The 25,525-nt window shown below is 40.8% G+C and overlaps 1 long non-coding RNA gene across 1 annotated transcript; it reads right to left on the bottom strand.

Moving 5' to 3' along the window:
- Positions 1-1,345: 1,345 nt before the first annotated feature.
- Positions 1,346-25,245, bottom strand: LOC144986906 (uncharacterized). The gene is made up of 2 exons (XR_013650781.1): positions 24,599-25,245; positions 1,346-2,002 (listed from the first exon to the last, which is right to left on the bottom strand). It is a non-coding gene; the product is annotated as an uncharacterized LOC144986906 (long non-coding RNA).
- Positions 25,246-25,525: the final 280 nt, after the last annotated feature.

The following is a 25,525-nucleotide window of genomic DNA, read 5'->3' as shown; positions in this document are numbered from 1 at the left end:
CCATTTTGTTGAGCATTACCCACAATTTATTAAATCCTTTGGTCCACTAGTCTTCATGTGGACAATGAGGTTTGAAGCCAAGCATCACTTTTTCAAAAAGGTTGTCAAGTGTTTCTACTTTTTTGTGTACTTTTCCCACACTTGAAAAGGGCTGAGTGTCCAATGTTGAAGATTGATTTACTCAGACTGCCACTTGAGATCAATTTCCAAACTTTAATTCATTTCCGTTTGATCCATCAGCAATCAATAGGTAAAAACCTTAAACACACACAATAACAGTAATAAATATTTACAAATTCAACATACACATTAACAACAAACATTTATGTAATTTAAATTGCCTCAGTTAATTATCAACATCACTCATTTACTTTAATAACATTCTCATTTAAGTTCATGTATTAATTCCAAATTTATTCAGGAATTACTTTAAAATCTCATTATTTAGCAAAAATTCACATTCATAAAGAACTTCCCAGTGTAAATTTTACAAAAGTTACAAAGCACACCGACGAAATAAACATCTAATTCCTTAATGCTGAAAATTCCCACTGGTACCTGGAGTACACACAAACATTTGTGAAGCGCACACTCCGGTCCCACCACATACCAAACAAACAAGGAAACAAGTGATCGCGCAATTTTAGCGCTCAGATAAAGTCTCTTCTTACCGGCTGCCTCTTCAACAGATGAACATGGACTACTCAATTGCACACAGGTAAGAAAAAAGCTTTACGCACGGACTGACAAGGCTTGTGTCTCGCCGGTGCTTTTTCCTGAATGAAGTGCGTGCGCCGCCATTAAATAAATGACGAAGCACGCTCAGCTGTTCAGTCCACATTACGTGACTCAGTCAGATGCTTTGCGCAACAAAGGTAGTGAGACAGACCAGTTGCTTTCGGAACATTTTAAAATCAATGGCAAAAAAAACATCATTCCACGATAGCCTTCCACCTTCATGGTTCAAAACTTAAAAGTCCTGCCTTTTCTGTGTCAAAAATACACTCAAAAAGCTGTTCGCTTTACTTAACAATGTTATGTCAAGTGGTTCCACATAAGTCTGTCAAGTAGGTATTACTGCAATCGTTTACTTCCGATTTACTCATTTCAGTTAAGTTCGTTGTACAAGGCTTTCTTAAGTTGGTGCTACTTAGATGGATTGCTTTGTTTTATGTTCAACATTCACATTGAACTTATGTGATAGGGTTAAGTCAAGCCAATATAATGAATATACATTAAAGCTATACAATGTTATTGAGTAAGAATAACTTAGTGCAGTCAAGTTGAACTTAATTGACTTTTTCCTAAAAAATAAGATGGAAGGGAGAAATGGAAATAGACAAAATTAGTCATAATATCCCTTTTATTTAGACTGCCAACAAGCAAAATAGTCTTTTCCTTAAAAAACAGTTTACAAAACAGTCAACTGGTCCAGCCAGAAAATGCCCCAATGTTCATGCACAATGAACAATGGGGTAACAGCAATAAAATTAGTCTTAACAGCACCTTCTAGAGTTTGACCACAACATCATCAAAACAGGCTTTTCCATAAAAAACTATTTATAAAAAAGTTAACAGGTATAGCCAATCAGCAGAAAGTACCATAAAAGGTTTTAGGAAAAAGCCAAAATCTCCAACCACAATGAACAATGTCCCGGGTAACAAAAACTGTGTGTGTAGACCATTAGTTCAGCAGCTTATTCTTCAACATCTGGACTTTAGATGAAAAAGCTGATGTGACTCCAGCTCCATGAGGACCTTTTGAATATTTTCAAAAGTGTACTTGATGTCAGGGGGGTATCTCAGGTTAAGGTCATGCACGAGGCCAAACAGTAGTGCATGAGCACTGGCAATCTTTGAGTTCATGAAGGACTGTAACACCTTCAACGTTGATCCCAAAGTACTCTGGTTACTGAGCAGCATCTTCACCTGGATGTTTGATCACATAGATTCCCATCATGATCTGTTCCAGTTTTCCACTTGTTTCGTCAGGGTTCTCGCTCTAAAAAACATACAGAGAAAACAGTGCTTCAATTAAATGTTTCTAAAACCGTGTAAGGAAGTTTTTAATTCAGTCAGATTCTGAAATTTTTCAATCTTTTAATATTCATCTTTTTCATTCATTTTCTTAACCGTTTTTCCCTTTCGGGGTCACGGGGTTGCCGGAGCCTATCCCGGCCACTTGTGGGCGAAGGCAGGGGGACAACCTGGACAGGTCGCCAGTCTTTCTGAATCTTTAAAGCTTTGAATTTTCTTTCTGATTTTTTTAAACCTTTGAATTTAAAAACAGAAACGCCCTTAAATTTTATTTTCTATCTTTAACATTTCAGTGTTCTTAATTTCGAGACTCAAAATTTCGATGGTCCACAAATTCGATGGAAAAAGATTCAGAGCTTAAAATGCGCTTTTGTCCCAGTGGCACAGCTGTCTCACCAGAACAACTTATCAATCTGAGAACACATTGATAACCAGCCAACCAATAGTTTTATTGGTCTTAAAAACGTGTCACCTTTCCTGTAAATTTTTAAATATTTCTTTCAGTGGCATTCAGCCATTAAAAGTTTAACTAGTTCATCTTTAACCAGATAGCAACTGTCGCCTTATATTATGTGTTGACGAGTGTACAAAAGAAATCACCACACTTACGTTTTCATCTTAAAGCTAACTATATGTATGTCTCTGTGTGTTTGTGATTGGATGATGAAAATGTAAGTGTGGTGATTTCTTTTGTAAACCCATCAGATAGTTGCTATCTGGTTATTCGTGGTTGCTCCTTCTAAAAAATCCACCTTAGGCCCTTAGAGGATCTTCCCTGCATTTTCCGACCACAGTCAGAAAGTTCAACAACAATAGCATTCATGTTTTACAGGTGTAACATGCCCTAACACCTGGTGCGACTTTTGTATGTGTCAAATACTGAAAAATCTGCCATAACTTAGACTGCGCCCAATAACCCAGTGAAAATATGGTAGTTAAAAGTTTTAACGGCTGAATGCCTCAGAAAAAAATATTTTAAAAAATTACAAGATAGGTGACACATATTGTGACCAATTAAACTATGTAAATGAGGAGAGAATCAGGAGATATAAAGCAATTTCTGCTGCCATATTGGGCTCCAATAGAACATAGCACACGCTGACGTTACTTTGGTGTCATGATGTGATTGGCTGAATATCAAGGTATTCTCAGATTGATTAGTTGTTCTGGTGAGACAGCTGTGCCACTGGGACAAATGCGCATGTTTAACCTCCGAATTTCTTTCCATCGAATTTGTGGACCATCGAAATTTTGAGTCTCGAAATTAAAAACACTGAAATATTAAAGATAAAAGGTAATATTTCTGAGCGTAACATTTTGCCGTTTTTAAATTCAATGGTTTAAAAAACAAAATCAGAAAGAAAATTCAAAGCTTTGAAATTTCAGAATGAATATTAAAAGATTGAAAAAAATTCTTAATCTGATGGAATGAAAAAAACTTCCATAATCGTACAGTATCAACTAAATCACACAGCTCATGAACCATAAATCATTTCAAAGTTAAAGTCAAATTAGCTGTAACGTTATGTGTTTGTTCTCCGCATTTGACCCCTCCCCTGGGGGAGCGGTGAGCTGCAGACACAGCCGCGCTTTGGGCTTAGTCTAGCAGGGAGGCATTGGCATTGTTGTAATCCATCCATAATTTTATTTTGTCTAACTCTGTGTTCACCACCTTGATAAGTTCCCTATGATTGTCTGTAGAATAGAATATGTTTGTGTCATCAGCAAATAATATGAGTTTCATAAGCTTTGAAACATTGAATATATCATTTATGTAAATATTGAATAGCAGCGGGCCCAGAATTGATCCTTGTGGGACACCACAACTTATCTCTTTGGTTTCTGATGTAAATTCATCAATCTTGACAAATTGTTTTCTTCCCGTTAAATAGCTTTTGACCCAAGTTAACGCTAGTCCTTTTATCCCAGACACTTCCAGTTTGTCAAGTAGGATGTCATGATTGGGAGTCAAATACTTTTTTAAGTCAAAGAAAATTCCAGCTGCATATTTTTGTTTGTCCAGAACGTTTGTGATTTCCTCCACAGCATCAATGATAGCCAATGAGGTGGATCTGTTTTATTTAAAACCATATTGGTTTTCATTTATAATGTTGTGTTTTTCAAAAAATGTCACTAATTTATCATTGAATATTTTTTCTAAAATGTTTGAGAATTGTGGAAGAAGAGAAACAGGTCTATAGTTTGTAAATTGGTGTTTGTCTCCACTCTTATAGAAGGGAATCACTTTGGCTATTTCCATTTGGTTTGGGAATCTACCAGTTTGTAATGATGTATGTTAGAGGCTTAGATACACTATAAATGATTTTTTTTTAAAACATTCATATCTATATCCTCACAATCTTTTGAGTTTTTACTCTTGAAATTATTCACAATTGATATCAGTTCATTTTGGTTCACATCAGAGAGAAAGATTGAGTGTGGGATCCTTTCGATGGATGGATTATTGTCTTTGCTAGTTTTGCATTTTGGAATTTCCGCTGCCAACTCTGGACCCACGTTTACAAGATAGTTATTGAGTCCGTTTGCTACTACACTGATGTCATAGCTTTGACCCTTCTCATCAGTAAAGTAATCTGGATAAGTTCGGTTTTTTGTGCCATTTTTGATGATGTTATTTAATATTTCCCAAACTCGCTTTACGTTGTATTTATTTTCATTTAGTAGATTATTGAAGTACACTTTTTTACTGTAAGGTGTTATTTCAGTTAGTTTATTTTTATATGACCTATATCTTTGTTCAGTTACTCTTTTCCTCTGTTTTAAGAATTTTTTATAGAGGTTATTTTTCTTTTTACAAGCATTTTGTAGACCGGTGGTTAACCAAGGGCATTTGGCAAATTTGTTCTTGAATTTATAAATTGGACAGTTCTTATTGTAAAGTGAGCTAAATATTTCTAAAAAACATTTATAAGCAATATCCACATCTTTCTCTCAGTACACAGAGTTCCAGTTATGTCTGGATAAGTCATTATTTAGAGCATTCATGGGTTTTTCATTTCTTAACCTTTTGTAGACTGGTTCTTTTATAATTTTATTTGTCTTCACCTTGATGTCAAATAGTGCAAAAACTGGTAAATGATCATTTATGTCACATATCATTAGTCCAGTCATATGAGTGCATTCTATATTATTTGTAAAAATATTATCAATAAGAGTAGCACTTTGAGTAGTGATTCTGCTGGGTCTTGTTATGGTTGGATAGAAACTCATTCCATACATTCTGCTGATAAAGTCATCGGTTGCTTTATTTATGTTTGCTGGGGTTCATGAGATCCATATTGAAGTCTCCACAGATTTATAATATTTTGTTATTTAGAGAGGTAAACATCTTTTCCATCCAGTCACTGAACACTTCTAAGCTTGACCCTGGCGACCTATAAACACAGCTTATAATGACATTTTTCCATGAATTTTTACATATTTCAATTGTAAGACATTCCAGTATTCCATCCCCTGCGACAGACAATTTATCAATTACCGTAAACTTCATATTTTTTTCCACATATATTGCGACTCCTCCACCTTTTTTGTTTACTCTGTTCACATAGTTAAGTTCGTAGTTTTCCCATTCAAAGTCAGCGTCCTTGTCGCGGCTGAACCAAGTCTCAGATATGGTTATGATATCAAAGGAATGCCCCATATTCTGTAGATAGTCCTTGATGTCTTCAAAGTTGGTATACATGCTTCTGCTGTTAAAGTGAATGATTGACGGTTTTTCTTCTGGGTTAACAGAGTTTTTAAAGTCATCTATGCTGTAGTATTTGCAGTCTATATTAACAGTGGAAAAGAATTGATCAGGGTCAATGTCTTGAAGCTTGTTGTCATTAACACTGAATATTTGAAGGTCGGTTTGCTCACCATTCAGATCTCTCTGAGAGTTGTGGTTGCGGTGACTGTTGAAGAAAAAGTATTGTTTTTTTTTAGAAGCCATGGATAGAGTTCCAGTATTCCAGGATCTCCCTGGACCAGCATCTTCGTTTATCTCTTGTTTGGACTGTAGTGGGTAAATATTCCAAATCTTTTAGGCTCCTGATAAGAACAACCCTGGGCTGCTCAGGAGAGCCACAGAGTTTGGCAAAAATTTTACAGTCTTTTACCCAGGTTCCTTGAATTTTCCCCTGCTTTTTCAAGTAACGTGCTCTTCTGGCGATGTCGGCATTCCTTTTCGTGAGGTTGTCATTCATGAAAACGTTGGTTCCCCTCAGATTTCTTCCTTGCTTCAGTAAAGCTGCTTTGTGTTTCCGATTGACAAACTTTAAGAGGATTGCCGGTTTGCAGATTCTTTACCCATTGTGCACTCCAGTGTGGCTGTTATTTGGTAAGTACATTTAACATTTTAAATTACTCATTTTCATTTGTGTTCTCTTCATTTGTTGTTTATCCAGTTAATGTGGCAGTGTAAAGACTGTGGTACTGAGGTAGCTAGGCGCTCAGAACTTCTTAAGTTCTTAAGAACTTCTTAGGTGAGAGCATCACTATTTTGGGCGTGGTCATCGTATCAAGTGCATTTATTCTGAGTGTCCATGCATCTTTAAAACTTGGAATTTATTTTTGACACATTTATCAAGAAATTAAACAAAATCCTCTGACAATCTTGAAACATTTCAGTGTCAGTTGTGTGATTGTGATGGCCTTGGGACAGAATGTGAATATTTTGCTCATATAAGCCATCATTTAAAAAAACAACGAGACAGTAACATGCATGTTCAAAGAAAAAACTAACGTTTACAGTACTTTTGGATCACATAAAAAGTCGAACGCACAGCTCACAATCATTGTTGGACTTCAAAGAGGATATTCTCCGAAAAACTTTGGCAGCTGAAACGGAATTGGAAGGTGCAAATATTAGAGAAAGGATTGAAGAATTGCCTGATGTTTTTACTTGTGATGCATCAAAAGATCAAGAAGATGTAGTAGAACACAAACTTGCAGCTGTCTTGTTAAACTAGAAAATATCTTTCACGTGCCCAGTGCTGCAGTTGATGAATTTCTTGAGAAACTTGAATATTTGCTGAGTACAGGATCTTTGTCTAATACAGAAAAAGTGATAAAAAACTCGCTGAATAAAAAAAAAAAAAAAAAAAAAAAAAAAAAAAAAAAAAAAAAACTCGCTGAATAGCAATAACTTACAGGTTGATAAGTCAGTCATTACCAAGTTGGCATTTGCACTGTGTACATCTAATCCAGTGGATAAGGCTGTTGGTAAGGGTGGTCCCCAGGCAACATAATTTAAATGGAAACAATACTAAAAATACAACTTTAAGGTTGTAGAACCCATTGAATATATATTGGATGAGAGGGCTAAGAAAACTTATCAGTATGTTCCAATTTTGAAGGTCATACAGCAACCGTTCACTGAAAGCTGTTTACTTAACAAAGTTTTGGATAGCAGTCTTGCATCAGACCAAGGTGGAAAACCAGCAATATATTGATCTTTTAGGGATGGTTTATTTTTTAAAGAAAACACTTTTTTGTCTGAAGGGGAATTGGGGGTGTTATTAAATTTGTATATTGACGATTTTGAAATTTGCAATCCACTTGGTACATCTCGCAAAAAACACAAGATATTTGCTGTTTATTGGAAATCCTGACAATCTACAGCCTGGTTGTCTTCCATTCACTTAGCTGTACTCTGCATATCAGATGATGTGAAGAGTCATGGCTATGAAAACATTTTGAAGCCCTTGCTACAAGATCATGTGACTTTGGAAAGTCGAGGGCTTTTTATTGCACATCTTGGAGAGTTTGTAAAGGGCACTATACAGTGTGTCATAGCAGACAACTTGGCGGCACATGGTATTTCTGGGTATATTGAGAGCTTTTCTGGCAGATACATTTGCAGATTTTGTGATGCAAAAAAACTGATATTCAACAAAAGGAAGTTAGCTCAGGAGTGTTTACTCTTCGAAACAAAGAGCTGTATGACATTCATGTAAGTACAGCAAAATGCGATGCCAAACCATGCTGTGGTGTTAAAAGACAGCAGGTTTTCTCTGCAAATCTTTTTTATTTCAACGTTTGTACTGGTTATCCTCCAGATGTTGCACATGATATTCTTGAAGGCATATTGCCTGTCGAGTTGGCATATTGCCTAAATCTCTTCATTGCAAAAAGGTATTTCACTCTTGACATCCTTAATGAGCTCATTCTGACCTTTGCTTACAAATCAATCAACAAGCGTAATCTTCCCATGGCATTCCTTAGACTTTTGTAAAAAACAAAAGTATTGGTGGAAATGCTCATGAAAACTGGAGTCTCCTACGTTTCCTTCCATTTTTGATTGGCCATTTAGTGGTTCCAGATGATCCTGTCTGGCAGGTTGTTTTGGACCTTAAAGACATTGTGGAGCTGACTGTTGCACCAGTACACACTGAAATCTCACTTGCTTTCCTTGAAACCAAAATCACTGATCATAGATATTGTTTGAAAGAGCCGTTTCCAGAAATGAAGCTCTTACCAAAACACCATTTTGTGGAACAATATCCCCAGATGATCAGATGTTTTGGACTACTTGTTTGCACTTCGACTATGAGGTTTGAGGCTAAGCACAGCTTTTTAAAGCGGGTGGTCCGTCACACACGTTGCTTTAAAAACCTACTCTTGTCACTGGCAGTAAAACATCAGTTCATGATTGCATACCACATGGAGTCTACTTTAGCTGAAAAGTCTTCCTTGAAGCTACATTCAAAAAAAGGAAATCAACACCTTGAACATCAAATAAAAATGTTTTATTTAATATGTACATAAAAAAATGTTTTAACGTAAAGATATTAAATTCATGTTATATTCCCGTGATTTTGCTTCATTTCATATTTATTAAATTTAATCATGTTGAGGTGGCTTGAAAAAATCATGTTCGAACTCAAAACCGGAAGATGTGTAAAGGGAGGGAAGAAGACGGAAACAGTCTCAGGCTGTGTCCGAATTACTACCCTAACTCCTATAAAGAGCACTATATAGCGGTCGCCATTTTGTAGTGCTGTCTGAATCTACAGTTCAAAAAGAAGGCTAAAAACAAACACAGGAGGTAGTACATCCAAAAAGGATGAGTTCTAACCGCAGTTATTAGTTATTAACGCGTTTTTCAATTTTTTTTTACATATGTAGGGACAGACGAGGATGTGGAGAGATTGAAGGAGAGCCTGTTTTCAGGCAAAAGATTCGCCTATGCTGCTGGATGGGAGTAAAGATACAGCTCAGATTTTTATTCATTTACCATTAAAGTGTTAATCGTTGTCATTTGGGGTAAAGGTTTTTGCTGTTACCTTGTATTTAGAGCAGTGATACAGGAATTTGGGCTGACAGAATTTATTAGTCCAGCCAGAGCTGCAAAAAAATGGGAGAACCTAAAGAAAACATACAAGGTTTGTGAAGAAATAAAGGCCTAGAAAAGTCTGTGTAAACTTAATTAAGATATTTTTTCACAAGTGTCCTTTTGGTATTTCAAGGAACTTATAAGGCCTCCCACCGGCAGTGGCACTGAGGCAGGGGAAGCTTCAGCAGCATCGTGGAAGTGCTTCTCCTTGATGCATGAGGCAATAGGCAGCAGTATCTATTAGTCCTCCATGCCTCATTGCCTCATGATGGGAGAGCCCTTCCAGATCCTCTGGAGCATCCTCTGCCTCAGTCCAACAACAACAGCAGCAGGTAGGGGAAGATGAGGAGGAGGAGGAGGAGCGACCGCCAGCTAAGAGGCCACGACGGGGCAGCCTTTTCAGTATTTTAGAAAAGGCAGAGAGCAGAGAGGGGGAAAGGGCCAGAAGAGAGGAAGAGATACAAGAAAGACTCTTACTAGTTCTGGAAAAGATTGTTGAAAAAATGTAATGTTGTTTTTATTGTTCCAATATGTTTAATAAATTCATGAACAGAAATGAATTATTAACAAGTATTATTTAAACCTGAGCCATTTTTAACAATCTCAAAAACATTAACAATCTCATAAACATCAAAGGTAACTTTTTACAATTTCATCTTATATTTAACCCCTTTTTTTTATATATCTTAACAATAATCGTGGTCTCCTAGAGCCATTTGTGGCACAGTTGGAGCTGACAGGAAACCAGAGATTTGTCCTCGCAGACGTATGCCACTCTGCTCGTCTTGCTGGTTCCTGGCGTTGTCCTGCTGTGGCTCTACAACTGTGGGCTCCAACCAGTCCCTCTCACTGATGCACATATTGTGCAGGATGGCGTTGCAGGCAATGATTTTGACGGCAAATTTTGTTTTAACTTCCAACGCCCCCAAAAATATGGCTCTCCACCTCGTCTTCATCATTCCAAAGGCTCTCTCCACCACAGAGCGTGCCTTGGCGTGGTGCCGGTTGTATCGGGCCTCAACTGGATTTCTCAGGGTTTCCCTGAAGGGTGTTAGCAGCGTGATGGGTTGCGCAATGCAGGGATACCCACCATCACCTAAAAGGATGTATCCTTCAGGTGGGTACGTTTTATTGGTGTAAATTGGGCTGTTGCACAGAACCCGTGAGTCATGGACCGATCCAGGATATCCCACAAAAATGTCAAAAAATTTGGCATTCGAGTCACAAACAGCCTGAATTTGAATTGAATAAAAAAGCTACCGGTTAAAATAAGAAGCTGGATCGTCTTTTGGGGCCTTGATTCCTATATGGCAGCCGTCGATGCTCCCCACAACTTTTTGGAAGGCAGCCGACCCAGCGAGCTGCTCAAAACCTGAGGCAGTTCAGCCCTACTGGGAAGGCGGATGACCCTGCTCATCAGCTGGAGGATGCGGTCTGCCGTCCTGTGGACAATGTCACTTACAATGGACCGTGGCATATCAAAGGCCCTGGTTACCACACGGTAAGATGTTCCACACGCCAGCCAGAAAAGAAACACCAGGACCTCAGTCTCCTGTGCCCCCCCAGAGTGTGAAGAACCCGAAGCTGCTCCACCAGATGCTCGATGGTCCTGCGGGTCAACCGAAAATCCGGTCTTGTGTCAGACTGACCGTCAGCGTAAAGGGCCAGGACAGAAACCTTTATGTTGGGAAGGCAGTAGATACGCAGAAGACCCTGTAAAATAGAACATTATTTCATTTTGGAAATTAAATCTCAGTTTTGAAATGTTTCTATTTATTCTGATGTCTTACATTTTAGTTTATAAAGTATTTATGAATGCTGGAAGTTTTTTGGCTGGGTTTTTGGGTTTTCATATAAATTTTTAAAAATGGAAGCATTTTTGTATGAAACAAGTGTGCTGTAAATCTTTTTTCTAAATAAACTGGTATAGAATATTTTGTGTTGAAGGCTGATACGGTTTGACTCTGAAGAAAAAACACATAACTTTCACTGAACTTACAAGAGTGTTACATAGATTTATACAACTCATACTCCAGTGTTGAAAAAGAATGTTAAACTCTTGCCCATTAGATGGCGTACCCCCAAATGCTAAAGTTTAACTCACAAGTTGTTCATGTCTGGCTAGGGCAGCCAGAGGAAATCTTCTGAAAATGAGACGCCTGGTTCTCCTCCTTGCCGCCCTGTGTAGAATGTCAGCTCGTTTTTGGACTGATTTTGCAAAAAACAATCGAATTATTGCCAACAGAAAAACGGCCAGATTAATATTCGCCATTTTCTCCTCGCACGGGACAGAAAAGGGTTCAGCGGCACAAAAATAAATATAAACATTGCCATGGACTAGTATAAACTTGCCGCTTTATTTCTGAACAAATACATTAAATCCACACCAATGTGTTTGTAATTATATTATTTATAAATCAGTCAAATTTTACATCATCAGAACACAGCAGATTCGTAAAATGTTTATATATATATACATATTTTTTACTTTGGAAAATTGGTTTCGTCCTAATCTGTTAAAGTATAATTAGTTCACCTCCAGACCATGTGGTGGCGGTAATGCGCCACTTTGTTTTTGTGTCAAGCGCCATATGAATAACACCCGAAAGAGAAAAGTAGTGAGCACGGGTGTCCGAATTGCTTTGAAAATTCAGAGAACTACAGAGAACTATAGTGCAGCACTATATAGGGTTTTAGTAGTTAGGGATTAGGGTAGTAATTTGGACACAGCCTCACTTTTCACGGATCCCGAGCACTGAACAGGTAAGCTGAAAACAATCGTTGTGAATCCTCGTGAATTCTTTCGGTATCTTGTAACGGTTCCAGTTCTTTGTGTTTGGTTCCTTGATTTCCTGTTTTATTTTGTAGTATTTCGTGTTTTGTTGTTGTTCAAGTTTTACCTTTCCCCCTCAGTCCTGAGTGTTTCCACCTGTGTCTTGTTGCCTTGTATGTATTTAAGTCTTGTCATTCCCTTCCTCCTGTGTTGGTCCATATTGTGTTGTTCCCTGGTTTCGAGTTTAATGTGTTTTCAGAGTTTCGATTATTCTAGCCTGCTTAAGCAGTGGTTTTTGGTTTTGTAGTTTTGTTTATTAAAGCCCCCGTTCCCCTGCAACCTCCTGCCTCCTCTTCTTCTCTGCGCCTGGGTGCTTTCCTTAACCCCCCGCAGTAACATATCTTGTGTTAATATGCTATCTATGGTTCATTTATAAGTTTTACCAACATTTAAATGCATTAGTGAACATGAGACAGAGTTTGTCTATAATTACGACCGTTAGCATGTGCACGCAGGGTAAGCTAGCTGCAGTGAAATGACTCACGTAGGCCTTCTTACTACTTTCTTTTTTTCTCTCTCTTTTTTTTCTATTTTCTTTTCCTTTTTTCTTTTTCTATCTCTGTTTTCCTCTGTCACATTTAGTGTGTGAGAGGGGGGGGAGAGAGTAAAAGGAAGAAAGGTGAAAAAGTGGGGGATAAAAGCACTGATTTGAATAAGTTATTATTTTAAGCTGTAACAATTATACCAGATCTGCTGGAAAGAAAAATATTACATCAAAGGTGAAAATCTGACACGAAGATGAGCAGAAAATGTCTGTCCATCAATACACTGTAGGTTAGGAGGAGGGATGAAGCAGACAGGGAGCAGTGTGGCAGTGTGCACGTGCATGTGGGGATGGAGATACATGCACGCTGCCGAAGTTAACCGTGTGTTCATAAGGGGAACCAGAGCCTACCCAGCCAGACCAGGAGAGGGGAGGAGAGACCCCCCCAGGCCAGGAGGCCCCCAGCATCCGGACCCCAGGCAGCCCGGGAGGGGGAGAGGAGGGGACTGCCCACCCAACCAGCCAGGCGCAGAGAAGGCCCCCCTACAGGGGCCCCCCAACGCCCAGAGGCATAGCGAACCTGGTGTCCGGCCCCCAGGCCACAGGACAGGAGCGCTTAGCCGTACCAGGCGGCAGCCATGGGGGCCACCGAGACAAGGGCAAGGCTTTCTTACTACTTTCATAAGTTCTAAAAGAATCTGTTTAAAATAAACTTTCCATATTGTATTATTATTTTTTGTGTATATATTTTTTTAATTTTTCACAACTGTATATCTTATTTTATAATTTGTGTCCTTCACAAGTGATAAAGCGTTAACTTTTTTTTCATATAAGTTGTCCTCAAAATATAGAGTTGTTTTTTTTTCTTGGATCATAAGCGCAGTCTTAAATTTATAGTTTTTTCTCTTATGTGGCCGCGGACCGGGTAAGCCTTGCGGGGCTGGGGGCAGTATTCTTGTATCTGATTAATATTGTAAAAACAGGCTCAGTGTGTTTGAATCACCTCTTCTTTCTCTTTCGGCTTTTCCCATCAGGGGTCGCCACAGCGAATCATCCTTTTCCACCTCACTCTATCATGGACATCTTCTACCCTAACATTAGCCAACTTCATGTCCTCTGTTAAGACATCCATGTATCTCCTCTTTGGCCGTCCTCTTGCCCTCCTGCCAGGCAGCTCCATCTCCAACATCCTTCTACCAATATATCCACTATCCCTCCTCTGAACATGTCCAAACCATCTCAGTCTAGCTTCTCTGACTTTGTCGCTAACACAGGCAACATGAGCCGTCCCTCTGATGTACTCGTTCCTTATCCTGTCTAACCTGGTCACTCCTAAGGAGAACCTCAACATCTTCATCTCTGCTACCTCCATCTCAGCCTCTTGTCTCTGTCTCACTGCTACCGTCTCTAACCCATAGAGCAGAGCTGGTCTCACCACTGTCTTGTACACCTTTCCTTTGAGTCTTGCTGGCACTCTTCTGTCACACAACACTCCTGAAACTTTCCTCCACCCGCTCCAACCTGCCTGCACTCGCCTCTTCACCTCTTTTCCACACTCCCCATCACACTGAACTGTTGACCCCAAGTACTTAAACTCCTGCACCTTCTTCACCTCAGCCCCCTGTAACCTAACGCTTCTACCTTGATCCCTCTCGTTCAGACACATGTATTCTGTCTTACTACGACTGACCTTCATGCCTCTTCTTTCCAGAGCAAACCTCCACCTCTCTAGCTGTTCCTCCACCTGCTCTCTACTCTCACTGCAAATTACAATGTCATCCGCAAACATCATTGTCCAGGGAGATTCCTGTCTTACCTCGTCTGTCAGCCTGTCCATCAGCAAAGCAAACAAAAAAGGACTCAAAGCTGATCCTTGGTGTAGTCCCACCTCCACCTTGAACTCCTCTGTCTGACCTACAGCACATCTCACCACCGTCATACTTCTCTCATACATGTCCTGAACTACTCTGACATACTTCTCTGCCACTCCAGACGACCTCATACAGTACCACAGCTCCTCCCTCGGCACCCTGTCATACGCCTTCTCTAAATCTACGAACACACAATGCAGCTCCTTCTGACTTTCTCTGTACTTTTCCATCAACATTCTCAAAGCAAAAATGGCATCAGTGGTGCTCTTACGGGGCATGAAACCATACTGCTGCTCACAAATCTCCACCTTCTTCCTAAGCCTGGCTTCCACTACTCTTTCCCACAGCTTCATTGTGTGGCTCATCAACTTTATTCCTCTATAGTTGCTGCAGTTCTGCGTGTCACAATGTTCTTAAAGATCGGAACCAGAACGCTTCTCCTCCATTCCTCAGGCATCTTCTCACTCTCTAAAATCCTATTGAACAACCTCGTTAGAAATTCCACTGCTGTCTCTCCTAAGCACTTCCATACCTCCACAGGTACGTCATCAGGACCAACGGCCTTTCCGCTCTTCATCCTTTTCAGAGCCTTCCTAACCTCATCCTTTCCAATCTCTGCTTCTTCCTGCTCCACAACAACCAAATCTTCCTCCCTTCTTTCCCTGTCATTTTCCACGTTCATCAGCTCCTCAAAATACTCCTTCCATCTTTTCTGTACACTCTCCTGGGTTGTTAGCACCTTTCCATCTCTGTCCTTAATCACCCTTATCTGTTGCACGTCCTTCCCATCTCTGTCTCTCTGTCTGGCTAGCCTGTACAAGTCCTTTTCTCCTTCCTTTGTGTCTAACCTGTCATATAGTTCATCGTAAGCTTTCTGTTTGGCCTTTGCCACCTCTCTTTTCACTCTACGCTGCTCTTCCTTGTACTCCTGTCTACCTTCCTCAGTCCTTTCTACATCCCACTTCCTTTTAGCCAACCTCTTCCTCTGGACGCATTCCTGTACTTCCTCATTCCACCACCAAGTGTCTTTACCGTCTTTCCTCTTTCCAGATGACACACCTAGCACCTTCCTACCTGTTTCCCTGATAGTTTCTGCTGTAGTTTCCCAGTCATCTGGAAGCTCATCCTGACCACCCAGGACCTGTCTCAACTTCTGCCTAAATTCCTCACAAGTTTCTTCATTCTGTAGCTTCCACCACTTGGTCTTCTTTTCTGTTTTCCCTCTCTTCTTCTTCCTGACCTCCAGAGTCATCTTACACACCACCATGCGGTGCTGTCTGGCTACACTCTCTCCTACCACCACTTTGCAGTCATTAACCTCTCTCAAATGACCTCGTCTGCATAGGATGTAGTCCACCTGAGTACTCCTACCTCCACTTCTGTATGTCACTCTATGTTCCTCAATCTTCTGGAAGTAAGTGTTGACTACAGCCATTTCCATCCTCTTCGCAAAGTCCACCACCATCTGTCCCTCCAGATTCCTTTCCTTCACACCAAACCTGCCCATCACCTCCTCATCACCTCTATTGCCCTCACCAACATGTCCATTAAAGTCTGCTCCAATAACAACTCTCTCTCCTCTGGGGATACTCTCTATGACCTCATCCAACTCACTCCAGAATCTCTCCTTCACTTCTAACTCACAGCCAACCTGTGGCGCATACCCACTGACTACATTCACCATCACCCCTTCGATTTCTAACTTTAGGCTCATCATCCTGTCTGAGACTCTTTTCACCTCTAGAACGCTGTTTACAAACTCCCCCTTCAGAATCACACCTACCCCGTTTCTCTTCCTATCAACACCATGATAGAACAGTTTGTATCCTCCTCCAATACTACGCGCCTTGCTGCCCTTCCACCTTGTCTCCTGCACACACAGTACATCTATCTTCCTTCTCTCCATCATGTCTGCCAGCTCTCTGCCTTTCCCTGTCATTGTGCCAACGTTAAGAGTCCCTATTCTCAAACCTATGTTCCTGCCTTTTCCCTTCTCTCTCTGGCCACGGACCCTTCTGCCTCCCCTCTTTCTTCGACCAACAGTAGTCAAATTTCCACCGACACCCTGTAGGTTAACAGCATCGGTGGCGGTCGTTGTTAACCCGGGCCTCGACCGATCCGGTATGTCTAAAGTGTTGTGGATGATTCGCATGGTTATTTTGGCAATTTTTACGCCGGATGCCCTTCCTGACGCAACCCTCTCTATTTATCCGGGCTTGGGACCGGCACAGAGGCAACTGGCTTGCAACCCCTGTGGCTAGATTAGTGTGTTTGAATCACCTGTTGCGATAAATTCATATTTTTAAAATCCTAGCCTACAGGTTTTTTTTTTTTCTTCGTGTTGCATGCTGCCAGACTTCTTTCAGCGTTGTCGTCATTAAAGGTTTTTCAGAAAAAAAGGTTGTTCAGACGTATGGTATTTTCACGACCATAAGGTGCATTTAAAAGTCGTAGTGTGTATGTGTGTGTGTCTCAAATCATGCGATGTAGGAAGGGAGGGGGGAGTTAGCACTTGTGAGTGTGTGCTAAAACCAGTGTGTCTGAGCTCCAGGAAGGGAGGGGGGCAGCATGTGTGGGTGGTGGAGCGCATACATGCGCTGCCATCCGCTGTTTTGGAGTTGTGAAAAATAATAAAGTTCCTCTTCCTATTCTGTAAGATTTGCAAATTGGAAGGTCAGCAAAACAATGACTTCAACGTGTCATCAATGATGGAGAAGGCCTTTTCATGTAGAAGGCAGGAGGTTGTCTTAGAGGCACCCATGATTCCTGATTTCAAAACAAGGTGGCCACCAATCCTCAACGTGTGTCAGGTAAGCAAATTAAGTTGTGAAGAAATAACACTTTTTTGGGAAAGGCTGTTGAGCTCATCAATTGGGAAATGTCTGTTACTTTGTTTTCTTTGTGTTTGGATTTTTTTAAAGTTGAATGCAGAGTTCCAGAGAATCACAACAGTCCAGCTGCACTCAAAGTTCTTCATGGAATTGGATGCTCTGTCTCCTCGTCTATTGAAGGTGGATGCCAAGAAAGGTGGTTTACAGGGACAGAAGCTTAGAAGAGTCTTGGTACCCATGACCCAGGTAAAAGATAATTAAAAATGTGAAATCCTCCGTAGAAGGAAGATCCTGTTCCAGCTGAGGAGGAAGCATCTTGCTGCTGGTTCTAGAGCGATTGTGGCCGTTGACAAACTGTATGTGGACGGCCGGCTGTTCCAGGACCCGGAGATCACCCCCTGGCTGTGCTGAAGGCTTTCAGAGCCGCGCTGAGAACATCTGAGCTGCCCAGAAGAAACCAGCTAAAATAACTTCAATGAATGGAAAACCGGATCATCAATAATCCACACCTCGATCTCAGGAAAACAGCAGGGCTCCAGACTGCGACCATTTGCTCGCATTTTGCGACCAAAATTTGAGACTGTGCGACTGAATTTTACATCCAGTCGCACATGCGCGACCAGTAAATTTGCCTCCCCCACCCTCCGTATTTTTTTATTCATTAAACGTGAAAGGGGCCTGTCAATGATCAATGAAATGAGCAATGAAATCATCAATGAGACGCGAGCCCACACGCACGCAGACAGACACACACACACTCGTGAGACTGGAGCACACGCGAGCGCACACTCGCATGTCATTGAGTGATGCCTGAGGCGGCCAATGCGTGTGAGAAGAATAGGGAAAGTCACTGCAAGTGGCTAAAATATGTGGAGGGGCGGGGCCTAGAGATAATCGAGTGCGCGTTAACGTCTGTGGGAAGGAAACGGAGACAAATCATCACAACCTGATATGTGCGTCTGAGCTATGAACAGCTAGCGAACTATTGATTCGTTCTTTCGACCTGCGGCTAGTGTACCAGTACCAGAGTGTACAGCAGGGGTCTCAAACTCGCGAAGCAAACCATGGCTCTCATGCACGGCTGTAACGACAGCACACCGCTCCCGCGGGAGATGGTCAGCTGAGGAGCATAAATGTCCCACACCTACATGCGTGACAACTAACGGGGCTCGAACATAAACACGTGTGAGCGACAACACGATTTAGTCTTAGACGCACTTAAAACACGTGTGGAAAATGCAACGATAGACGTGTTTGAGATGAACCAGCGCCCCCGGGAGGGGGGGGGGGGGGGGGGGTGCATGAAGGCGAAGCTGCAACAGGAAGTTGGAGTTGTCCTTAACATTCAATTTAATAATTATGCCTCTCCCCCTAAGTATGATCTGTGATATTACATCTTTTATAATTATTTCAATGTTTTGTGATGTATGTAGCCTTTTTTTAGTCAGTTGGTATTTTAAATTATTTTAATTGATCAGTGAACTACAAAAACCCATCAGGACGCATGTCCCATAATGCATTGTTTTGTAGTCTGTAGGGCAGCTTTCAGTCAGTTCAGTACTAAATTTCCAGCTGTGTTTGGTCAGGTTGGGGTCTTGCTTCCGCCCCTTTCTGGTGATATTTTGGTTTTGATTGACAGGTGATGTTAGAGCAAAAACAAAAATATGTCTCACACCAGGTGATCTGTGCAGCGTTACGTCCATCTGGGTGATCTCAAATTATTGTGCATCTTGGCTGCACCTATTTGGTGTCGCCAACATGAATTTCCATCTCCTAATGTTTACATACATTTAAGTATTGTTCTTAACTGTGAAATGACCGAAAGGTTATTACGGTAATCACTTGTTACTAAAAACTTTTTTTATTCTAAATTTATGGTATTTTGTTTACTATTTTTTCTGTCATGACAGCGATGCTGCTGTCAGTTTACCTTCTTGTTGCATCTTCAAAAGTGCAGAATAAAATCTGACACTGAATTTGAAAAAGCAGATTGTAATTTTTGCATCTATAATTAAAGTATTTATTTACTTTATTTATTTTATTTAGTGTATTTATAATACAGTGGAAATTAGAAGATCTGGTTTGCATGTTGATTTACGGTATGCGCCCCTAAATTTTCAGGTTGTGCCCCTAAAATTTTCATTTAGGGGCCACAGTGCTCCTAGTGAAAAAAGTTAGTCTGGAGCCCTGAACAGTCTTTTTTTTCTTCTTCTTCACCTCAGTCCCACTCATGTTTCTGTTGTTGTTTTGTTGTTGTTTTCGTTTTCCCTTCTATCTCTTTTTTCCTTTCCTTTCCTCCCCCCCTCCCCCCCCTCTCCCCTCTCCGCATATGTAAATCACCTGGGAGCAACTCATCCTCGGAAAGTATTTTTATGCACGGAACGGGCGCGCGCGCACACAGGCGCACACATGGGCATGCACATGCGATCCCGCACACACACGCCGACATACTGCAAACACATCACACAGGCTCTCATAGGACGCACGCGACACGCAGCTCACATAGCCAGAAAACGTTCACGCGCACACATGCACAGCGCTTCTCAATGCGGGCACGCGCACACGGACTGGTACACAAGCACTACTTAGCTTTACACCTTTTCAGTCAGAGCAGTTATGAACAGTCTTAACATCGCTAGCTGGAATGTGCGTGGACTTGGCTCTGGGCCAAAGAGATTGAAAGTGTTAAATCACCTGTGTGGTCTAAAAGCAGATATAGCTCTACTGCAGGAGACCCATTTATCGAATTCATTGAATCACCTCATGTGCTGCTTACAATTTCCAGTTATATATTCTGCCAGTTACAACTCCAAACGAGGAGTTGCTGTTTTAATTATTAAAATCTTAAATTTACTCATAAGGATACAGTTACTGACCCAGAAGGCAGATTTGTAATCATTAATATATCCATTCAGAATAAGGACTTTTGTATAGCGAGTGTTTACGGCCCTAATGTTGACGACTCTTCCTTCTTTCACAGATTCTTCACTAAGGATGGGTATCGTTAAGGTTTTAACGGTACTACTACTCTTATCGATACTGCTTATCGATCCGGTATTTTAACGGTACTCTTATTGATACTTTTTGAGGACGAAAAATAATTACATAAATAACAAATTAAGAACATAAAGTGTTTTATTTCCTCATTTTGCAACAACACTGTTTTTTTTAACAAAATATTTTACTTTATACATGAGAATGTTCCAGACAGGATATTCATTTTAATTATTTAGTCTAGTTATTTTTATTCTTTATGACTGTGATTTTCCTTTTGATCTTTTGTCCATTTTCCACAACCTTGAATAGACTTTTCTGTCTGTCAAACACCAGAGTTAGGATTGAGTGAGATGATGGAAACAAATTCACTTTGATGCAGACTCCTTTCTATTTATTTATTTTTGTTTAAATCCAGTAAACCCAATAAATTATATTAATTTTACGGATGACAACTATCATTAGTCCTTAATGATTATTAAGTATTAGGAAGCAGCTGATAGTTTTTCACAGGTCTGGAATCATAAGCGGTGAATCTAAGCCACGCCTCTCTACCGGTTTGTTTTGTGTAGAAGTTAGAACACGCCGCTACAGCGTGTTCTACACAAACAGCGCAACATACGGTCATCGTAGCAGCAAGGTGACAGGAGAAAGGGGCTCCTTGATGCAAACTTCATTAATTTTACGCAGAAACGGGTGTTCTTAGTCTAGGGTGCTCACGTGTCCCCTACAAGATCGCCACTGACTGTGTGCGCTGCCTTGTTTTGTGTGTGAGCACGCGCAGCGCGTGCTGTCTGAACAACAGCGCCGCCCCCCTTGCACACAAATAGACAAACAGAGCTCTCTGCTTCAACGAGAATAACGAAATTAATATCATCATAAATTAACGGAAAATTGACTGACTTGGTGAGTGAAATATGGCAGATAACGCTTGTGGGACACAAAAAAAGAAAAAGTAACTTCTCCAGTACCGATAGCAGAACCGTTCAGGTCAGATCATAACGATACTTTGGTCTTGAAGAACGTGGCCCCGGGGCTGGTTCAATACCGGGGCACGGTACCCATCCCTATTCTTCACCTCACTCTCAGTTCACTCTGACTCCACAATCGTTATCGGAGGAGACGTCAACCTTGTTTTGGACCCTGCACTTGACAGACTAAGCACAGCAGCAAACCAGCGTACATGGCGGTCTGCAAGTATTCTAAAGCAGTACATGAATGATCTGGGTCTCTGCGACGCATGGCGCTCATGTCATCCAAGCACTAAAGGGTTCACCTTTTTCTCTCCAGTTAACCACTCACACTCCCGTTTAGACTATTTATTAATCAGTAACTCTCTTTTAAAAAATATTCAAAGTTCCAATATCCATCCAATTATTATCAGTGATCATGCACCAGTCTCTGTAAATATCTCTAGGGAAATATCGACACACTCAGGTACAACCATGAGGTTTAATACGTCTCTGTGAAAGGACCAGGAATTTCTTGAATTCTTTAAAAAAGAGTGGGCAACCTTCTTAGACTTCAACAATACTCCAGACATCTCACCGTGCATTCTTTGGGAAACAGCAAAGGCAGTCATGAGAGGGAAAATCATTTCTTATTCAACGCACAAAAAACGCAAAGAGAAATCAGATTTCTTAGAACTACAAAATAAAATCAAAACCCTGGAGACTGCTTATGCTGCTTCTGCACAAGAAACACGTTCTGGGAGATCTGAAAAATTTAAAGCTGCAGTTAAATGACATCATTAATAAACAAACACAATTTCAAATACAAAGGCTACGACTTGAAAGATTTGAAAACTCTAATAAATCTGGCAAATTTCTGGCTAATCAGCTTAAAATTAATAGAGAAAAATCATCAATCACCTCTATTATGGACCAAACAGGAAATGTCACTCACGACCCGGTCAAAATTAATAACGCATTTGAAAACTTTTATAAAAATTTGTACACATCACAGATCAATCCGTCAGAGCAAAGTATTGACTCATTTCTTAATAATGTAAACCTACCCAGGTTAAATGAGGATCAAATCACAAACTTAGACTCTCCGCTCTCGTTGTCTGAACTTCATGAAGCTCTGTTACTTATGCCTAATGGTAAAGCACCAGGGCCTGACGGCTTTCCTGCTGAGTTTTATAAGGAATTCTGGGAAGAGCTGGCACCAACATTTTATAAAACAGTCACATCTATCAATGAGAGCCAATCAATGCCACCTAACATGAACTCAGCCTACATAATTCTTCTTCTAAAACCAGACAAAGACCCCACTAGTCCTTCAAGCTATCGCCCTATTTCTTTAATCAATGCAGATGTAAAAAATATCTGCAAAGCACTAGCACAGAGAATAGAAAAAGTCACTCCTCACATAATTGACTTTGATCAAACTGGATTCATCAAAGGCAGACACTCGGATGACAATGTCCGCAGACTCGTTAACATAATAGACTTTGCCACCATTGAAAACCAGGAAATGACGGTACTATCCACCAGACAGGGTTTCCCACTCTCTCCTTCTCTTTTTGCTATATTCATTGAGCCTTTAGCTGCAGCAATAAGACAGAATGAGAGCATTGTAGGAATAAAAACCACACACAGCCATCATAAAATTAGTCTTTATGCAGATGACATATTACTGTTTTTAAGGAATTTACATTCTGTAAATGAAACAGCAATGATCATAAATGAATTCTCCTCCATATCAGACTATTCCATTAATTGGAATAAGTCTGTTTTATTACCACTCAACAGGAATATGGAACAAAGACCCACAATTCCAGTTAAAACAGGAAATATCAAATATCTGGGTATCTACTTTTCCCCCAAACTATCAGAACTGGTGCAGCTAAACCACACCCCATTACTGAAAACCATACAGGACGATCTAACACGCTGGACCAACCTGCCTCTGTCCCTTATGGGCAAGGTAGCCACGGTTAAAATGAAAATCTTACCCAAGGTTAATTATCTCTTCTCAATGATTCCCACACAACCGCCATTAAAATGGTTCAAAACATTAGACTCATCCATATCAAGCTTTCTATGGAACAATAAACCTGCAAGAATTAGTCTAAAAACTTTAAAATCTGCAAAAAGCTGTGGAGGATTAGAATTACCTAATTTCCACAAATACCTTCTTGCAAATAGATTACAATACATCTTAAAATGGTTCAAAAATAATCCAGAAACCAACTCATGGTTAGACTTGGAACAGGCGTTATGTGGAAAGATCAACCTCTAAGAGCTACCATTTATTAGCCAAATAGTTAAAAAACAGGATTGTTTCAAAAGTATTAATATAAACGCCACTTTAACTGCCTGGTGGGAATTTCTCAAAATATCAAAATCATCAATTCAACAGTGCAAAATGACACCCATCTGGAACAACCCGGACATCCTTAAAAACAAAAAAATGATTCACTTCCCAGCTTGGCAAGCAGGGGGCATAAAACAACTAGAGCACGTAATTATTGATAGAAGATTCATAACTCCCCAGGAACGTCAAGACAAACATGGAATAAATAACTTCTTGGAATATCAGCAACTTAAATCAATTACTATTACTAAAAAGTTCAAATATAAAGACAACGATTTAAAGCTACCAGATGTAGTTACCACTCTGATTAATTTTTCAATGAATAGAACTCTCTCCAAAATATACAAACTTTTATGTAATTTAGATAACAATATTTCCCTTCCGACAACAAAATGGGATGCAGATTTGAGCATCAGCACAGATGAAAGCTTCTGGTCAGAACTCCTTTAAAGCTTAAACACCTTTAAACTGACAAAAAGTCCAAATTTGCAGCTAATCCATCTCAAAACTCTTCACAGAATTTACTACACTGGACAGAGGATGTTCAAGATGGGTCTCAGTAACTCAGACATTTGCGAGCACTGTGACAGTAATCTACCCGACAGCTACATGCACGCACCATCTGCACCCCCTGTCCAGGCTCTCTGGCAGCAGGTTTGTGCCGATTTATCGGTCTGGCTTAAGGTTTCAATCACGGCCTCAACGTCACTTTGTGTGCTTGGTGACATGAGTGCCATCGATATAGAAGAAGGATTAGCATCTATCATTTTCATAACTCTTTGTATTGCTAAAAAAAACTATTTTAATAAATTGGGAAACAAGAAAAATATAAACATAAGTCAACACAGAAATCTGCGGAGCGGGTCTCCCTTGGGCGGTCCTGACTCGTACCTGGGGTTGGGGCGGGGGGATGCCCGGAACTCCTGGGTGGTGATGGGGTGCTCGTCTGGGGCTGTGGGTGCCCTTCTCGGGTGGGGCCCTGCGTTGGGCTCTTCCGGTGCGGCGGGGGTGCTGCTCTCCTGGTTGGGCTGGGGCGCCGCTCTCTTTCCCCCGTGCTTCCCTGCTCTCTGGCTCTGGGGGCCTCGCGGCGGTCCTGCTGGTCCTGGCCTGGGTGGCGGATTTGGTCGCCCGGGGGGCGGTTGTCCCCTGCCTGCTGCCGTGTGGCGTTGGGGGGTCCGGCTGCCGGTGGCTGGGCGCTCCTCCTCCTTCTTTTCACATTCCACCATCCATTTTAGAAGAACATAAACACTCACCTGAGCACAGGTGTTAGCTCACCTTTGCACTAATAGTTTGCATGATTGAATGAATGAAAGATCTCACACTAGTTGGTTTAAAGGCATAGGTATGCGTGTGTGAACACTATCTGTTTTGTGTACATGTTGACATGTGGACATTTTTACAGCTGGCAGGTGTGTTGATAACATTTCAGTGTGTGTGTGGACAGGCCCCGCCCTTTTTGTACTACATTTGAGCCTTGCCGTAATGATAAACAACCAGTAAACTTGTCTGCTCTATGCTGCTTCATGGTCTTATCCCCCCCTCCCAATATCACCCCCCCCCCCCCCTCTAACGTCCCTCTCTCTTCTTCCCTCCTTTCCTTTTCCGTCCGGTCCAACACCAAAGATTTTCAAACATAATTGAAATTAATAAAGTTTGGCCTCAATTACAAAAGGGGTTTATTCAGTCATGCCTTTGGTTTGTCTGGAGATTAATAACCCCTCTTGTTAAAGTAAAATATGTCCAACACAATAGGCCCTCAGCTCTCATCTGTCTGCCCAGCTGTTGGACAGGACAAGTTTAGAAAAAAATAAAAAAAAT

This window comes from Oryzias latipes, chromosome 17 (genome assembly GCF_053564925.1).
Source record: "Oryzias latipes strain Hd-rR chromosome 17, Olatipes_Hd-rR_3.1".
NCBI classification, from domain to species: Eukaryota; Metazoa; Chordata; class Actinopteri; order Beloniformes; family Adrianichthyidae; genus Oryzias; species Oryzias latipes.
This window is presented reverse-complemented; position numbering and strand designations above follow the sequence as displayed.